This window comes from Salvelinus alpinus, chromosome 15, assembly GCF_045679555.1.
Source record: "Salvelinus alpinus chromosome 15, SLU_Salpinus.1, whole genome shotgun sequence".
NCBI lineage: Eukaryota > Metazoa > Chordata > Actinopteri > Salmoniformes > Salmonidae > Salvelinus > Salvelinus alpinus.
Window position 1 is genome coordinate 33,072,484 of NC_092100.1, and position 20,273 is coordinate 33,092,756.

Here is a 20,273-nt window from a genome sequence, read left to right on the forward strand (position 1 = left end):
ATCCTCCTGATTCCTGCTTACAAGCAAAAATTAAAGCAGGAAGCACCAGTGACTAGATCAATAAAAACATGGTCAGATGAAACATATGCTAAGCTACAGGACTGTTTTGCTAGCACAGACTGAAATATGTTCTGGGATTCCTCCAATGGCATTGAGGAGTACACCACATCTGTCATTGGCTTCATCAATAAGTGTATCGATGACGTTGTCCCCACAGTGACCGTACGTACATACCATGTCGTGGAAATATTCAATCAATAATATTTCTCAAATACCAGATCCTGTGAGTTTATTACAACGTAATATAAGCCGAGCTGGTTCATAACTCCCTTTCCAGCCTTGGCGCACACTTTTTATACAGGTTTCATCCTTACGTCACACATAGTAACTCCTCTTTATATTAATGATTCATCCCCTCTGGCATTTAGCCATCATTATCTTTTTGCCTTGCACTAATTTTAGTTCGGTTTCACATTAGGGCATAGAAACATTAGGCCATAGCAATGGTACAAAAATAAACAGACATTCCCACTCTCAAGACAGGTGCATGTCTAATGGTGCCTAATGACCTAGACACAGAGTGCACTTATCCTGCTGACTACTTCAAAATGTATAATGGGCACACATGTACTAGAAAATTCTCAATAGGCGTATCCATAGCAACAGTAAATAATAGGCCATAGCAATGGTACAAAAATAAACAGACATTCCCACTCTCAAGACAGGTGCATGTCTAATGGTGTCTAATGACCTAGACACACATATAGAGTGCACTTACTTTACTCTAAAATGTCACACATGTACTGGAAAATTCCCAATATATCCCTCTGGGGCTTAATAAGTCCCAAACCTTAAAGTTTGTTGCAGTACAAGTGAAGTGGGAAGCACCTTCTATGTTGCTAAGGAGACAATCTGCCTCCCTTAAACCTTATCAACCTTTGCTTCATTTTCTCATTCATACTGGGGAGTCAGGACCAAACATCTCCTTTCACATATAGGTAGAAAGAAGTAAAAGATCCCTCAAGCCAATTGTCCTTTAACATAGTGTAAAAGCATGTGTAACGACCGTCTGTTGAAGGTGTGGACCAAAGCGCAGCGTGGGAAGTGTTCAATATTATTTATTAAAGAAACTGAAAACTGAGACAAAATGTAACACGAAACAGTTCTGTCTGGTGAAGACACAAAAACAGAAAACTACCCACAAAAACCATGTGGGAAAAAGCTACCTAAGTATGGTTCTCAATCAGAGACAACGATAGACAACTGCCTCTGATTGAGAACCACACCCAGCCAAACAAAGAAATAAAAAACATAGAAAATGAACATAGAATGCCCACCCAAATCACACCCTGACCAAACCAAAATAGAGACATAAAAAGCTCTCTCGTTCTCAATATGACACCTAAACATATTGATCTCCCTCACAAACAACTGTTTGGTCATAAGTGAAAAAACCTGTTAAAGAATCAAGGGCAAGGTACATGGACTCTTGTAACTGGAAAACCCTATGTCACATACATGTCAGGGCGAACAGATATTCAGAAGGTCTAACATCATTTATCATTCAGCAACTGTTACATTGAGTATATGGTTATATACTTTTAATATTGAGTCAATTTTTTGATTCTGGGGTAGTTTCTTAATTTTGGCTACCCCAGTTGGTAACAGAGGTCCAGATTTTCTGTCGCAACCCACTTTCTTGTGGTTTTATCATTGTCTTAGTTGGTGTACTAGTGGGAGGTGTTTTTACAATTTCTTCTAGGTTTGCCGCTGTTGCAGTCAAGGCCGTTCTACCGCTCTTCATCTGTCCTGGTTTCCACTGTCTGTTAGGAGGACCATGTGAGGGCAGAGAAGTCGATGGTAGGGAAGTCTCCTTCCCATTCTCCTGTCGTTGTTTCGCCGTCCCCCCTCGCCTTTGTCACGGATATCTGCCAGAGTAGGTATGTCATCAGGAGTAACAGGCATGTCCTTCCTCCCCATCCCTGGATCTTCAGGCGAGTGTATCTGTTGACTATTGGGAGTTGCGCCGTGGTCCTCTTCTTCTGTTTCCTCCAGGCTCCTGCCTGGTGTATTAGCATCCTCTCCTTCTGTTCCCTCCAGACTCCTGCCTGGAGTATCAGCATCTTTTCCTTTCCGTTCCCTTCAGGCTCAATGGTCGTTCGCTCACCCTTGGCGCTTTGGTGCAGTGGTTTAGATGGTACCAGATGGTGCTTCCTTCCACCTGGATGGCTTTTCGTGTTGCTAGGACCACCTTGTAGGGACCCTCTCGCCTTGGCCTGCTCCACCTCCTCCAGAACACACAGATGCAGACCTGGTCCCCTGGGACCACCGGACGGGGAACCTCTGGTCCTGGTTCAGGTTTTTGCCTTCTTCTCGTAAGGTTTTCAAACTCTGAAACTTATGGCCTTTGTTCTATGATCACACCATACACAATCGTATTTCTATCTCTCATCACACGACATTCGAGCTGAAGCTGGTGACCCTCCTTCACTTCAGCTGAGCTGTTTTTAGTTGCTCCACTTTCTCCTTATGGTTTCTAAGAGAGTGATAGCATAAGACTTGCAAAGCAACGATAAGCACAAAACATAACAGTATTAACAATGTGATAAGCTATGCATCATTATATATGCATGAAAACCAAAGTCTGAGACCATGACAATCCCCACTCTCTCTTCACCTGACTCTATGTCTAGCAGGAAAGGATACTTTCCTGCTAGACCCTACAAAAATGAAGGCCCTAAAAAGCCTCCTCATGCTTTCGCCCAGTCTTCCCCTTTCTGGCCCCAGGTTCCGAGAGGTGTTCCCAAGCCATGTCATTTTCACTTTGTTCCGCATCTCCATTCATTGCCACTTGATAGGCACGTCACCTGGTAGGCAAGTGCGTATCCATAATCAACTATACATCCTCTTGAGGTAACTCAGCACTGTATATGCTTTCACATCAATGCCTTAAAAATATTTAGAGTACAATTACACCAACATCTATCCTCTTTCATATGATGCATTAACCAATAAAGCAGCTAACCCCAACCCAACTATGATGTTAAAGTAGCTCCTAGACCCGACCCATCTGCATGTCTACAGTGGAATCTAGTCTCTCTTTTTAGTTCCGCTTCCTCTGTCATGGTGTCTTCAAGCGCACCCATTATGCCGCTGGACCTCACTTCTCGTGAGAACTATGCACCCACCGAGGAGAGACATGATGATCTTTACCGCTGCAGGTGATGTAAGAGTACTGTGTGTGGACCAGGCCAACGCTGTCCCAATACCCACCGCCTGGTGTATCTTGATGTACACTCAATCTCCAGAATTCAGCCCGCTTCCTTGGTTATCTATGCTTTCACATGATACACAATGCAACGCATGGGTAATTTCCTGACAACATAGACCCTCCTCTTATGGCAAGATCACTAATTTGTTACATTTGAATAACAGCCCCCCTTACTCCAATTGGTCTCCCAGTTACCAGCTACCAAGCCATGTGGCAGGAGTCCTCAAACTGATTTCCCAACAATGCTACTAAAATAACCCCTGCTACTACTAGCATGGCCCATGCCTATAGTCTCCTTCAGTTACTGTCCCTACAGCGACTGCCGTGAGAATAACTCCTGCATGTAAATCTGTCAAATGTTCGCCGGCTGTTAGAAATTGGGAGAGATTAATGAGTTGGAAGAATATCCAACCTAACAAAACTCTGAGTCACAGGTTTCTTGAAAGTTTACCATAGTGTCTGAAATGCCACCACTATCTCTTCTACTCTCACCATGATCTGGGTATGTGTAATGTTCAATTTATCTTCATTAACTCCCTATATTGTGCACAGTTAGCTGTCCTTCCTCTCCTATGAGCTGTCTCCTGTAACAATATACAGTCTCTGGGCATTATACTCCTCTATCAGCACGACCTTAATTTATGAGCCCCCACAGATCTTTACTGCAGTCCCGTTCCATCCCACTTAACAGCCCTATGTAAACATTCTGTCTCAAACACCTCCTCCTGCTACAGATACATTTGCACATATATCATTCCATCTAACCCATAACACACTAGTCACTACTCCTCCTAATGCACTTCTTTAGTTATAAACATATAACATTCTCAAAACAATTAGTCAATATACATCAATCCCTCCTCTGGAACATTGATAACTCTGATGCTCCACAGAACCTAATATACATATTGACTTGAAAAGGAAAGAGAGAAAAAACATGTCTAATAACTTCACATCACTCATTGATGGGGCTTAAACCACAATTCTGATTACATGGTTAAACAAAAGAGAACAAAAAACTTAATGGTTAACCCAAGCTATCATCCAGTGAGTTCTCTAACAACCTCCCTGTCGGAGGACACTTAGAAATAAGGTTTCTGGAGCCTCCCTCAGCCTAATAAATTTGAGCAGGGCCGTCACCCCTTACCGTTTAAAAGCAACTCTCCCTCGCTGTATCCAAATCTTAACTACAACATTTTATAAATTATCCAACCCAAATTCAGAATGACAGTCCTTAGTGCTTACTTTGTGTTATGCTGATGAATGAGGACCCAAAAGCGACTTAATAGAAACAGAGTCTTTATTCCAGTCTTAAACAAAAACCGATACTCCTGGATATTATCTTAGGTAAATCCAAAACAGGAAAACTGAAATCCTCTCGTCAGTAGAGAGGAACGACTGGAGACGCGGCCACAGACTGCAGGTCGCTCGGGAAGGCACAGGCCGTAGCTGACATAGACACCTGCTCACACGCAGCGTCTGAAGAAGGCAAAAACACGACAGGGCGGAACAAGGACACAGAACAGCAAACATCAAACAAGGATCCGACAAGGACAGAAGCGGAAAACAGAGGGAGAAATAGGGACTCTAATCAGAGGGCAAAATAGGGGACAGGTGTGAAAGAGTAAATGAGGTAGTTAGGAGAATGAGGAACAGCTGGGAGCAGGAACGGAACGATAGAGAGAGAGAGCGAGAGAGGGAGAGAGGGAGGGGGAGAGAGAGGGATAGAAAGAGGGAAAGAACCTAATAAGACCAGCAGAGGGAAACGAATAGAAGGGCAGCACAGGGACAAGACATGATAATCAATGACAAAACATGACAGTACCCCCCCACTCACCGAGCGCCTCCTGGCGCACTCGAGGAGGAACCCTGGCGGCAACGGAGGAAATCATCAATCAACGAACGGTCCAGCACGTCCCGAGATGGAACCCAACTCCTCTCCTCAGGACCGTAACCCTCCCAATCCACTAAGTACTGGTGACCACGTCCCCGAGAACGCATGTCCATGATCTTCCGTACCTTGTAAATAGGTGCGCCCTCGACAAGGACGGGGGGGGGGGGAGGGAAGACGAACGGGGGCGCGAAGAAAAGGTTTGACACAGGAGACATGGAAGACAGGGTGGACGCGACGAAGATGTCGCGGAAGAAGCAGTCGCACAGCGACAGGATTGACGACCTGAGAGACACGGAACGGACCAATGAACCGCGGAGTCAACTTGCGAGAAGCTGTCGTAAGGGGAAGGTTACGAGTGGAAAGCCACACTCTCTGACCGCGACAATACCTAGGACTCTTAATCCTACGTTTATTGGCGGCTCTCACAGTCTGCGCCCTGTAACGGCAAAGTGCAGACCTGACCCTCCTCCAGGTGCGCTCACAACGTTGGACAAAAGCCTGAGCGGAGGGAACGCTGGACTCGGCGAGCTGGGACGAGAACAGAGGAGGCTGGTACCCAAGACTACTCTGAAACGGAGATAGCCCGGTAGCAGACGAAGGAAGCGAGTTGTGAGCGTATTCTGCCCAGGGGAGCTGTTCTGCCCAAGACGCAGGATTTCGAAAAGAAAGGCTGCGTAATATGCGACCAATCGACTGATTGGCCCTTTCTGCTTGACCGTTAGACTGGGGATGAAACCCGGAAGAGAGACTGACGGAAGCACCAATCAAACGACAGAACTCCCTCCAAAACTGTGACGTGAATTGCGGGCCTCTGTCTGAAACGGCGTCTAACGGGAGGCCATGAATTCTGAACACATTCTCAATGATGATTTGTGCCGTCTCCTTAGCGGAAGGAAGCTTAGCGAGGGGAATGAAATGTGCCGCCTTAGAGAACCTATCGACAACCGTAAGAATCACAGTCTTCCCCGCAGACGAAGGCAGACCGGTAATAAAGTCTAAGGCGATGTGAGACCATGGTCGAGAAGGAATGGGAAGCGGTCTGAGACGACCGGCAGGAGGAGAGTTACCTGACTTAGTCTGCGCGCAGTCCGAACAAGCAGCCACGAAACGGCGCGTGTCACGCTCCTGAGTAGGCCACCAAAACCGCTGGCGAGTAGAAGCAAGCGTACCCCGAACGCCGGGGTGGCCAGCTAACTTGGCAGAGTGAGCCCACTGAAGAACAGCCAGACGAGTAGAGACAGGAACGAACAGAAGGTTACTAGGACAAGCGCGCGGCGACGCAGTGTGAGTGAGTGCTTGCTTTACCTGTCTCTCAATTCCCCAGACAGTCAACCCGACAACACGCCCTTCAGGGAGAATCCCCTCGGGGTCGGTAGAAGCCACAGAAGAACTAAAGAGACGGGATAAGGCATCAGGCTTGGTGTTCTTATTTCCCGGGCGATAAGAAATCACGAACTCGAAACGAGCGAAAAACAACGCCCAACGAGCTTGACGTGCATTAAGTCGTTTGGCAGAACGGATGTACTCAAGGTTCTTATGGTCAGTCCAAACGACAAAAGGAACGGTCGCCCCCTCCAACCACTGTCGCCATTCGCCTATGGCTAAGCGGATGGCGAGCAGTTCGCGGTTACCCACATCATAGTTGCGTTCCGATGGCGACAGGCGATGAGAAAAATAAGCGCAAGGATGGACCTTATCGTCAGAATGGAAGCGCTGGGACAGAATGGCTCCCACGCCCACCTCTGAAGCGTCAACCTCGACAATGAATTGTTTAGTGACGTCAGGAGTAACAAGGATAGGAGCGGATGTAAAACGCTTCTTGAGGAGATCAAAAGCTCCCTGGGCGGAACCGGACCACTTAAAGCACGTCTTGACAGAAGTCAGAGCTGTGAGAGGGGCAGCCACTTGACCGAAATTACGAATGAAACGCCGATAGAAATTAGCGAAACCGAGAAAGCGCTGCAACTCGACACGTGACTTAGGAACGGGCCAATCGCTGACAGCCTGGACCTTAGCGGGATCCATCTGAATGCCCTCAGCGGAAATAACAGAACCGAGAAATGTGACAGAGGAGACATGAAAGGCGCACTTCTCAGCCTTCACGTAGAGACAATTCTCTAAAAGGCGCTGGAGTACACGTCGAACGTGCTGAACATGAATCTCGAGTGACGGTGAAAAAATCAGGATATCGTCAAGGTAAACGAAAACAAAGATGTTCAGCATGTCTCTCAGTACATCATTAACTAATGCCTGAAAGACAGCTGGAGCATTAGCGAGACCGAACTGCAGAACCCGGTATTCAAAATGCCCTAACGGAGTGTTAAACGCCGTTTTCCACTCGTCCCCCTCTCTGATGCGCACGAGATGGTAAGCGTTACGAAGGTCCAACTTAGTAAAGAACCTGGCTCCCTGCAGAATCTCGAAGGCTGACGACATAAGGGGAAGCGGATAACGATTCTTAACCGTTATGTCATTCAGCCCTCGATAATCCACGCAGGGGCGCAGAGTACCGTCCTTCTTCTTAACAAAAAAAAACCCCGCTCCGGCGGGAGAGGAAGAAGGCACCATGGTACCGGCGTCGAGAGAAACAGACAGATAATCCTCGAGAGCCTTACGTTCGGGAGTCGACAGAGAGTATAGTCTACCCCGAGGGGGAGTGGTCCCCGGAAGGAGATCAATACAACAATCATACGACCGGTGAGGAGGAAGAGAGTTGGCTCTGGACCGACTGAAGACCGTGCGCAGATCATGATATTCCTCCGGCACTCCTGTCAAATCACCAGGTTCCTCCTGAGAAGAGGGGACAGAAGAAACAGGAGGGATAGCAGACATTAAACACTTCACATGACAAGAAACGTTCCAGGATAGGATAGAATTACTAGACCAATTAATAGAAGGATTATGACATACTAGCCAGGGATGACCCAAAACAACAGGTGTAAAAGGTGAACGAAAAATCAAAAAGGAAATGGTCTCACTGTGGTTACCAGATACTGTGAGGGTTAAAGGTAGTGTCTCACATCTGATACTGGGGAGAAGACTACCATCTAAGGCGAACATGGGCGTGGGCTTCCCTAACTGTCTGAGAGGAATGTCATGTTTCCGAGCCCATGCTTCGTCCATAAAACAACCCTCAGCCCCAGAGTCTATCAAGGCACTGCAGGAAGCAGCCGAACCGGTCCAGCGTAGATGGACCGACAAGGTAGTACAGGATCTTGATGGAGAGACCTGAGTAGTAGCGCTCACCAGTAGCCCTCCGCTTACTGATGAGCTCTGGCTTTTACTGGACATGACATGACAAAATGTCCAGCAGAACCGCAATAGAGGCAAAGGCGGTTGGTGATTCTCCGTTCCCTCTCCTTAGTCGAGATGCGAATACCTCCCAGCTGCATGGGCTCAGTCTCTGAGCCGGTGGGAGGAGATGGTTGAGATGCGGAGAGGGGGAACACCGTTAACGCGAGCTCTCTTCCACGAGCTCGGTGACGAAGATCTACCCGTCGTTCTATGCGGATGGCGAGTGCAATCAAAGAGTCCACGCTGGAAGGAACCTCCCGGGAGAGAATCTCATCCTTAACCTCAGCGTGGAGTCCCTCCAGAAAACGAGCGAGCAACGCCGGCTCGTTCCAGTCACTGGAGGCAGCAAGAGTGCGAAACTCTATAGAGTAATCCGTTATGGATCGATCACCTTGACATAGGGAAGCCAGGGCCCTGGAAGCCTCCTTCCCAAAAACTGAACGATCAAAAACCCGTATCATCTCCTCTTTAAAGTTCTGATAATCGTTAGAACACTCAGCCCTTGCCTCCCAGATAGCTGTGCCCCACTCCCGAGCCCGACCAGTAAGGAGTGATATGACGTAAGCGATCCGAGCTCTCTCTCTTGAGTATGTGTTGGGCTGGAGAGAGAACACAATATCACACTGGGTGAGAAAGGAGCGACACTCAGTGGGCTGCCCAGAGTAACATGGTGGGTTATTAACCCTAGGTTCCGGAGACTCGGAAGACCAGGAAGTAGCTGGTGGCACGAGACGAAGACTCTGAAACTGTCCTGAGAGGTCGGAGACCTGAGCGGCCAGGGTCTCAACGGCATGACGAGCAGCAGACAATTCCTGCTCGTGTCTGCCGAGCATTGCTCCCCAGAACTCGACGGCAGTGTTGCGAGAATCCGTAGTCGCTGAGTCCATTCTTGGTCGGATCCTTCTGGTATGCTGATGAATGAGGACCCAAAAGCGACTTAATAGAAACAGAGTCTTTATTCCAGTCTTAAACAAAAACCGATACTCCTGGATATTATCTTAGGTAAATCCAAAACAGGAAAACTGAAATCCTCTCGTCAGTAGAGAGGAACGACTGGAGACGCGGCCACAGACTGCAGGTCGCTCGGGAAGGCACAGGCCGTAGCTGACATAGACACCTGCTCACACGCAGCGTCTGAAGAAGGCAAAAACACGACAGGGCGGAACAAGGACACAGAACAGCAAACATCAAACAAGGATCCGACAAGGACAGAAGCGGAAAACAGAGGGAGAAATAGGGGACAGGTGTGAAAGAGTAAATGAGGTAGTTAGGAGAATGAGGAACAGCTGGGAGCAGGAACGGAACGATAGAGAGAGAGAGCGAGAGAGGGAGAGAGGGAGGGGGAGAGAGAGGGATAGAAAGAGGGAAAGAACCTAATAAGACCAGCAGAGGGAAACGAATAGAAGGGCATCACAGGGACAAGACATGATAATCAATGACAAAACATGACACTTTGAGTCTATGACTGGAATTCCAGCTTCTTAACTGAGCACATCTCATTCCTGGTTAGAATGTACATTTGTAAATGGAACCTTTTATTGCTGTTATTAACTCTTCTCATTACAGCCCCCTTTGTCCCTGTTTTCCTGTTGCAAGTGGCCTGGTAATGAAAGATCAGTATCACAATGCATCCGTAGTCTATATTGTTTGCAGTGTGCAGACCCCCCCTGTCTTTCTCCTGGCACTTATCATTCCAGTGTGTCTTTTTCAGATATTGTTTACAGTTCATCTTCCCAACAGCACATGTAACTCTTGCCTGTCCCATTTGATGGCCCTTGATAATGTCCCAATTTAAATTTCCAAATAGACACATCCGAATCTTCCACATACACGAGTCTCTCACCTGAACCGTTCTCTCTTCACGCTCACTCCACACGCTCGCTCAGCACTCCTACCCCGGTTTATGGCTCGGACTCAAATAGAAGTGTTTAAAGTCACTGTCGTATTGCATGCCTTTGTCGCTCTTTCTTCAGCCGGTTAGGGAGGGGTTTGAGGTTCACACACACTGTTTGTGGTCAAATTAATTCCTACCTTGCATTAAGACACAATCTGACTTCACCTTCCATGATAACCTCAAAAAAACTAAGATCAGAACAGTTTAGTTCAATTAATTTCTGTTTCAGGAAATCCAGACAAGCATTGACTATGACAAATTATTCGGTAACCTTTTCTTAACATTATCTCTATGACAATTGTCAAAGAGCATAACATACTGTTACTACTAAAACCATTTTCAAAATCAGTTTATACTATCTTGTTTTACTGGCGATCTCACGGAAGAGTTACCAGATCAGAAAGTTATCACCCTAACCTATCGCAGAAATCCCACACTCCATAAATCCCAATCTGGTTCAATTTGTATCGGGAAAAAAATAACGATATATAAAATCAGCAATTTACATATGACACTCCATTTGGAGTAACTGTCATCCCTTCTTAACATATATCTTTCCTTCTATATGCAGACTGACAAAGTACATTTGTAGATTTACCCAAAGACCAGGACCCCAGGAAACTGGTAATTTTCCCCTTCGAACACATGATTCAAAACAACATGTTGAATAAAATATAAACCAAATTGAATAACGAATCAACTTAGAACTACAACAGTCATGGTCCCACTCTTATTAGAGACTGGTGTTTCATATTCATTTTATAATTAAATCCCACCTCTTCCTGTCATTTCTAGTGAGATGAATCAGGCCTCACCATTCAAATATTTCCTCTCCCTTTTCTTTCCCTGACCTTCCGAAACCATTGAAACACCTTTCAAAGCATTTTCATCCTTCTGCATACCCAATTTAAAACTGAATTGAAAAAAAAACATCCAAAATAAATCCCACAGTATCAACACCACTAACGCATATTCATAACCGGTAAATTGTGTGTGTGTGTGTGTGTGTGTGGTAAACCATATGGCAAAAACAAACAAAAATGGCCAGGCCTTATTTAATTTGGTAACTCCTCTTTAACACCGAATCTGGATAACTATATACAGTTGAAGTCAGAAGTTTACATACACTTATGTTGGAGTCATTAAAACTTGTTTTTCAACCACTCCACAAATTTCTTGTTAACAAACTATAGTTTTGTCAAGTCGGTTAGGACATCTACTTTGTGCATGACACAAGTAATTTTTCCAACATTTGTTGACAGATTATTTCACTTATAATTCACTGTATCACATTCCAGTGGGTCAGAAGTTTACATACACTAAGTTGACTGTGCATTTAAACAGCTTGGAAAATTCCAGAAAATTATGTCATAGCTTTAGAAGCTTCTGATCGGCTAATTGACATCATTTGAGTCAATTGGAGGTGTACCTGTGGATGTATTTCAAGGCCTACCTTCAAACTCAGTGCCTCTTTGCTTCACATCATGGGAAAATCAAAAGAAATCAGCCAAGACCTCAGAAAATAAATTGTAGACCGCCACAAGTCTGGTTAGTCCTTGGGAGCAATTTCCAAACGCCTGAAGGTAGCACGTTCATCTGTACAAACAATAGTTTGCAAGTATAAACACCATGGGACAACACAGCCGTCATACCGCTCAGGAAGGAAATGTGTTCTGTCTCCTAGAGATGAACGTAATAAAAACTGAAATAAATCATTCTCTCTACTATTATTCTGACATTTCACATTCTTAAAATAAAGTGGTGATCCTAACTGACCTAAGACAGGGAATTTTTACTCTGATTAAATGTCAGGAATTGTGAAAAACTGAGTTTAAATGTATTTGGCCAAGGTGTATGTAAACTTCTGACTTCAACTGTACCTATCAAACTGCTGAATTTCACTAACTGCTCTCCCTAACTGCTCTCCCAGTTCCAAACTGCTCCCAGTTTATCAAACATAGCCTCAGGAAACATTTCAAAGAGAGATAATGAAAACCCTTCCTCTTCTGGAAAATAAAGTGTACATTGTTAGCATTCTCTATGCTACATCTTAATCAGCTATCCCAAAGTATTATATATAAACCAAACATGATAATGGTAAATCCACTGTCCTTACTCCAATCATCAATACTTTTTCCTGTCGCAAATGTAGTCAGTTTCTCATCTTAAGGAATCAGTGATATTTGATCCCAGGCATCTAATAAAAAGTTGTTTGAGACATGGTCTCCTATGTCTCCCTTAATTAACATACATACTGTATTGTACTTCCATCAGTCCTGGAAGTAAGAATCCTACTCAAAACACATCAGATAATCCAGTGTTCCATTAAGTGGATTCGACCCCATCTAAAATAAACAATTCCAGAACCCCTTTCCGGTAACCCTATCAGTTTAACCTGTTGCATTAACTTAGTAAAATACAAAACTGTTTAACACATGTAGAACCTTCAAAAAGTTGGAGCTGTCTCATCAGCTTAACAGTCAATACTTATTTCATTCTACTTATTACTGGACACTGTTCCACGTAATGGAAACAGATTAGAATTTTAGAATACATTAACTTCCTGCTCAAATTCACTGGTGTTACCTAACTATAAAACCAAGCAACAATAATCAGAAACTGTCAAAGAATGTTTCTCATACCTCTACTTCAAATGTCCCAATGCCTGCTCGCTTTCAACCGCAGCGACTCTTTTTTACAATCTCAAGGCTCAATCCCTCTACTCATCATTTAACCTTGTATTGAAACCTCAGCTTCTCAAAGTACTAAAATATTGCATCATTAGAGTGCTATAAAAAACACTAATAACATATTACTATTCACATACTGTCAACACTCTACGTTTACATCAATCCTCCTTATCAATATGACTATATTTGTATCACTAACCACTGCTTCACACTGATTAAACATCTATTTGTTAGGATTAACCTGTAATGCGCCAAATGTAGAAAATACATCAGCCAAGTCTTAATCAATCCAAACAATTCAAATTTGAAATTCTGACTTTCCAATTGACTACCTCTCATTTGTTACCTTCACCAGTCTACATCTCTTCCCTTAAACTCAGAAAGCTCTCTACAATCTCAACCATACTCTACCTCTGTCTTTCTGCTAACGTTTATGTTACCAGGTGAATTTTTTTAATTTAAATTATAGTCAAAACAAACATAACTTCTACTTTTCACAGGGAGGCCACTTTAATTACTCTTACCTCTTCCTCCCTTTCGTCAATTCAATAAATCGATTTTAGAATAAAACAAAATGAACTACTAGGGTTTTCTTCTTGAGTCGCATGGTTCTCGAAGCTCCCAAATATGTTCTCTTGTTTTCGCCAGTTGTACTTTACCATAGCTATAATTCCTTGTGACCCTGCTCTACCACATAGTTTACTAACGTGTCCAGGTTTGGCATATGAGTTTCTTCGTCTTTTTACGCCAACAGCAAATACACTACCTTACATATTGTATCAACACAGAACCCCCAAATCTACACCCTTTAGTGATTGTTTGAATGTGGCGTGATACAAAGTTTGACTATTTTTAAACATCATTCGTGCTCTCGCCCATATATACTGCCCATTTTAATATGTTGCCTAATATCCACTGTTCTTGATTATCACACGGATTACTGCTCTGCTAAGCAGGGTTGATCTAACTCTGATTCATAATGCATAATTATTTTCTTGCCACAAGGCAGTCAAGCACTCAAGCTAACTGGCTGAAGTTGGCTAGCTAATTTAGCTAACGCTACTTCCAGTCACAACCAAGAGAATACATCTTCACTCTCCATTCTACTCAACTCGCAGAGCTGGTTAGGCTCTTTACTTGTTTGTTTAAAACGTTGGTGACTAACTGCTGCTGGCAATAATTCAAATTACGTTATTTCCCTGGCGTTTAATGACATCGGCCATATTCAACCCGGCATTGAGCATTCCTAAATTCTTCAGTTATTCTGCACTTTGGTACATCCAAACCAGTGCTTTGAAATTCAAACAAAATATTTTACAATATCCATACTCAAATAATGCGGTTAGTGCAATTACGCTGATAGAACGCTAACTTCAATACGCTGATATATTGAGCTTTTGATTCTGGTTTTATGTGATTGTGCCAAGTCATAATTGCCTCCCTGAATTCTTTATTTGATTTGAATTCTCCGTTAGCAGGGAAATGTTGCTCAATATTATCCAGTTTGCTCAATTCTTTCCATATTCGAGCCAAATTGGTAGAATTCTCGTGCGCTTCTTTCAGCGACTCTATGGTTTTAAAAAAATCCTCTGGCTTCATATTACAGAGAAAAACGGGGTCGTTTGTCGACATATGAATAGTTATTATTCCCAAACCTCTCCCTACTGTGTCTAGGGTGTTATAGATTTCTTCACTCCCGTCTATATTTCACACCTTCTATTAACTATTTTCCAAGCCTCTCCCTATTTTCCTGTGATATTCGTATTTATTCTTTGCTCCCTAGTTTTGTTTTATTGTGCTATTCACTTTATTAAAACCACTTTCTTTCTCTTGTTCTTAGATTGATCCCTACTATTCCAGGGCTAAATCTTTCTAACGGTCTGTTTAAGCTCTGGATGGCTTGACCACACTCTATTCCCTCCTATTTATATCCACATTATTTTTCTTTCTCTGATTATTGTACTCGGTCTATTGGTTATTGCCCGTCTCTAGGTTTTTATAATTGTTCTCTTTTTGAGTATATTCTTACTTCAAATGTTCCAATTTCTATATTTATCTGTACTGTATATTATTCCACATTATGCAATTTTTAATCGCTGATGTCGTCTTGACATTTATTACTATAATGTTCATGTATTGTTTTGTTTATCCTAACTATTCAAACTTCTAGTATCATATTACTTCCATGGTTAATTTATGTACCATTCACACTTCCCTCCTTTAGTGTGGGACTGCGTGCGTTATACAGGGTTTTATCTGTATCGATACATTTACTCTAGAGCGTTAACCACAGATTTCTTTTCCTGTCTGAGCAGTCCTCTATTAATTAATTTATATATAATTGTATTCGACCATGCAGATAGACAGTTGCCACTCCAAACTAGATTGAACAGAACAGTCAACAGGGCAGACAACCTGAACGAGACTGAACAAACTTCCCAGATGAGCGACAAGCGAGCTGGATGAATTGAATGACCCACCCAACTCAGACTGACTGAATAAGATGAATGGCCTGCGTTTTGTAAGCAAACTCAAACAGGTCTAAACAAATAAGTCCAGACAAACTGAATCAGACAACAGTCAACTCAATCTGACTGAACAAAGTGGTCAGAGGAACTGCCCAAACAAATTAGCGAATAACCCCACTCAACTGAGCCTGTCAAGACAGATGAAGCACCTAAATCTCCTTCTGCAGTGGTCACACAACAATTACTATACTCGGTTTTCACTGTTACAACCCTCAAAGCTTTTTATCCCCTCACTATTATTTTCCATGCATTTCATTGAATCCAAAAGCTCCCAATATTTCTTTGGTTTGTCAAATTTGGAGAAACCCACTTGGTGACCTACCGCTGAGGCAGGTTCCCAGAGTGAACCACACAAACTCTATACTATAGGCAAGAACTTACCTTTGTTTTCAAGTGGCCATTTGTTTGTGCTGTTCATCCAAGAGGCAGTAGATTTTCACTGTCTCTGGTCCCTTTTCGCCACTCCTGGCAAGCTCGCCATTTATGTTGTGGAAATATTCAGTCAATAATATTTCTCAAATACCGGAGCCTGTGAATTCAAATATATTACTTTGTAATAAAGTCTAAGCCGAGCTGGTTCATAACTCCTTTTCCAGCATTGACACACTTTTTATACAGGTTTCATCCTTACATCACACACATAGTAACTCCTCTTTATGTTAATGATTCATTCCCTCTGGCATTTAGCCATCATTATCTTTTGCCTTGCACTAATTTTTGTTTGGTTTCACATTAGGGCATAGAAACATTAGGCCATAGCAATGGTACAAAAATAAACAGACATGCCCACTCTCAAGACAGGTGCATGTCTAATGGTGCCTAATGACCTAGACACACATATAGAGTGCACTTATTTTACTCTAAAATGTCACATGTACTGGAAAATTCCCAATAACCTCAACCGGAAGCCATGGATTACAGGCAGCATCCGCACTGAGCTAAAGGCTATAGTTTCTGCTTTCAAGGAGCGGGAAGCTTATAAGAAAGAACCCGGAAGCTTATAAGAAATCCTGCTATGCCCTCCGACGAACCATCACAGGCAAAGCGTCAATACAGGACTAAAATCGGGTCGTACTACACCGGCTCTGATGCTCGTCGGATGTGGCAGGGCTTGCAAACCATTACATACTACAAAGGGAAGCACAGCTGAGAGATGCCCAGTGACACGAGCCTACCAGACGAGCTAAACTACTTATATGCTCGCTTCGAGGCAAATAACACTGAAACATGTATGAGAGCACCAGCTGTACCGGAAGACTGTGATCACACTCTCCGCAGTCGATGTGAGTAAGGCCTTTAGACAGGTCAACATTCACATGGCCGCAGGGCCAGGCGGATTACCAGGGCGTGTACTGCGAGCATGCGCTAACCAACTAGCAAGTGTCTTCACTGACATTTTAAACCTCTCTTTGTCCGAGTCTGTAATACCAACATGTTTTAAGCAGACCACCATAGTGCCTGTGCCCAAGAACACTAAGGTACCTGCCTAAATGACTACCGACCCGTAGCACTACCGACCCATAGCCATGAAGTGCTTTGAAAGGCTGGTCATGGCCCACATCAACACCATCATCCCAGAAAGCCTAGACCCACACCAATTTGCATACCGCCCCAACAGATCCACAGATGATGCAATCTCTATTGCACTCCACACTGCCCGTTTCCACCTGGATAAAAGGAACACCTATGTGACTAAACACCTCCCTCTGCAATTGGATCCTGTACTTCCTGACGGGCCGCCCCCAGGTGGTAAGGGTAGGTAACAACACATCCACCACACTGATCCTCAACACAGAGGCCCCTCGGGGGTGCATGCTCAGTCCCCTCCTGTACTCCCTGTTTACTCATGACTGCACGGCAAGGCATGACTCCAACACCATCATTAAGTTTGCAGATGACACAACAGTGGTAGGCCTGATAACCGACAACAACGAGACAGCCTATAGGGAGGAGGTCAGAGACCTGGCCGTGTGGTACCAGCACAACAACCTCTCCCTTAACGTGATCAACACAAAGGAGATGATTGTGGACTACAGGAAAAAGAGGACCGAGCACGCCCCCATTCTCATCGACGGGGCTGCAGTGGAGCAGGTTGAGAGCTTTAAGTTCCTTGGTGTCCACATCACCAACATACTAACATTGTCCAAGCACACCAAGACAATTGTGAAGCGGGCATGACAAAACCTACTCCCCCTCAGGAGACTGAAAAGATTTGGCATGGGTCCTCAGATCCTCAAAAGGTTCTACAGCTGCACCATCGAGAGCATCCTGACTGGTTGCATCACTGCCTGGTATGGCAACTGCTCGGCCTCTGACCGCAAGGCACTACAGAGGGTAGTGCGAATGGCCCAGTACATCACTGAGGCCAAGCTTCCTGCCATCCAGGACCTCTATACCAGGCGGTGTCAGAGGAAGTTCCTGAAAATTGTCAAAGACTCCAGCCACCCTAGTCACAGACTGTTCTCTCTGCTACCACATGGCAAGCGGTACAGGAGCGCCAAGTCTATGTCCAAGAGGCTTCTAAACCGATTCTACCCCCAAGCCATAAGACTCCTGAACATCTAGTAAAATGGCTACCAGACTATTTGCATTGCCCCCCCCACCCCCTCCTCTCTACACACCGCTCTCTCTCTGTTGTCATCTATGCATAGTCACTTTAATATCTCTACCTACATGTACATACTACCTCAACTAACCGGTGCCCCCGTACATTGACTCTGTACCGGCACCCCGCTGTACTGTTATTTTTTTACCTCTTCTTTCATCCGTATTTATTTGAAACTGCACTTTTGGTTAGGGGCTCATAAGTAAGCATTTCACAGCGCATGTGACTAATACAATTTGATAGTATATAATTATTTATTTTTTTAAATGACAGAATTTGGTGTTTTCTTGATGGTGGTGGAAAACGCTGTCTCATGAGCCACTCCAGAATCTCCCATAAGTGTTTAGTTGGGTTTAATTCTGGTGACTGACACACACATCCTTTAAACCCCCTATACTCCTTTGAGACCCCTCTTTCAATGTCACTGAGATCTCTTCTTCTAGCCATGGTCGCCAAAATAATGTGCAACTTGGCATTTTTATACATCACCCTAAGCATGATGGGATGTTAATTGCTTAATTAAGTCAGGAGGTTAAACAAATAAAAATATGAACTCAAGACACACACATGTGGAAGCACCTGCTTTCAATATACTTTGTATCCCTCAGTGTAGGGGAAGGTACTCTGAAATTGTAATTTACCAAGCTACACTAAAGTTACCCTTAAGAAACATATTTGTCACATTGCATAAGGATGAGACAGGCACAGGAATAAGTAATAGGGTTTTTTAAATCTCTACCCAAAACAAAAGAGCAAGGTGTAAACCTCAAAATAATTAATGGGACGAGGCCCATAATAACAAGTGCACAAAAATACATGTAGCACCAAAAACCCGAGATAAAACAGAGCATAGGTACTCACAAGACCAACAGACCTAGGACAATGATCGACGAGGACAATGGAGAAAAGAGGGCACATACAGTGGGGAGAACAAGTATTTGATACACTGCCGATTTTGCAGGTTTTCCTACTTACAAAGCATGTAGAGGTCTGTAATTTTTATCATAGGTACACTTCAACTGTGAGAGACGGAATCTAAAACAAAAATCCAGAAAATCACATTGTATGATTTTTAAATAATTAATTTGCATTTTATTGCATGACATAAGTATTTGATCACCTACCAACCAGTAAGAATTCCGGCTCTCACAGACCTGTTAGTTTTTCTTTAAGAAGCCCTCCTGTTCTCCACTCATTACCTGTATTAACTGCACCTGTTTGAACTCGTTACCTGTATAAAAGACACCTGTCCACACACAATCAAACAGATTCCAACCTCTCCACAATGGCCAAGACCAGAGAGCTGTGTAAGGACATCAGGGATAAAATTGTAGACCTGCACAAGGCTGGGATGGGCTACAGGACAATAGGCAAGCAGCTTGGTGAGAAGGAAACAACTGTTGGCGCAATTATTAGAAAATGGAAGAAGTTCAAGATGACAGTCAATCACCCTCGGTCTGGGGCTCCATGCAAGATTTCACCTCGTGGGGCATCAATGATCATGAGGAAGGTGAGGGATCAGCCCAGAACTACACGGCAGGACCTGGTCAATGACCTGAAGAGAGCTGGGACCACAGTCTCAAAGAAAACCATTAGTAACACACTACGCCGTCATGGATTAAAATCCTGCAGCGCACGCAAGGTCCCCCTGCTTAAGCCAGTGCATGTCCAGGCCTGTCTGAAGTTTGCCAATGACCATCTGGATGATCCAGAGGAGGAATGGGAGAAGGTCATGTGGTCTGATGAGACAAAAATAGAGCTTTTTGGTCTAACTCCACTCGCCGTGTTTGGAGGAAGAAGAAGTATGAGTACAACCCCAAGAACACCATCCCAACCGTGAAGCATGGAGGTGGAAACATCATTCTTTGGGGATGCTTTTCTGCAAAGGGGACAGGACGACTGCACCGTATTGAGGGGAGGATGGATGGGGCCATGTATCGCGAGATCTTGGCCAACAACCTCCTTCCCTCAGTAAGAGCATTGAAGATGGGTCGTGGCTGGGTCTTCCAGCATGACAACGACACGAAGCACACAGCCATGGCAACTAAGGAGTGGCTCCGTAAGAAGCATCTCAAGGTCCTGGAGTGGCCTAGCCAG

General features: G+C 44.2%; 1 protein-coding gene and 1 long non-coding RNA gene across 3 annotated transcripts in view; one reads left to right on the plus strand and one right to left on the minus strand.

The window, feature by feature from the left end:
• Positions 1–20,273, plus strand: part of LOC139539935 (transmembrane protein 266-like) — a 96,985-nt gene that overhangs the window by 33,012 nt on the left and 43,700 nt on the right. The window lies entirely within an intron of this gene.
• On the minus strand, positions 1,103–19,060 carry LOC139539934 (uncharacterized). Its single transcript, XR_011668039.1, has 3 exons — positions 19,038–19,060; positions 15,953–16,100; positions 1,103–2,558 (listed from the first exon to the last, which is right to left on the minus strand). It is a non-coding gene; the product is annotated as an uncharacterized lncRNA (long non-coding RNA).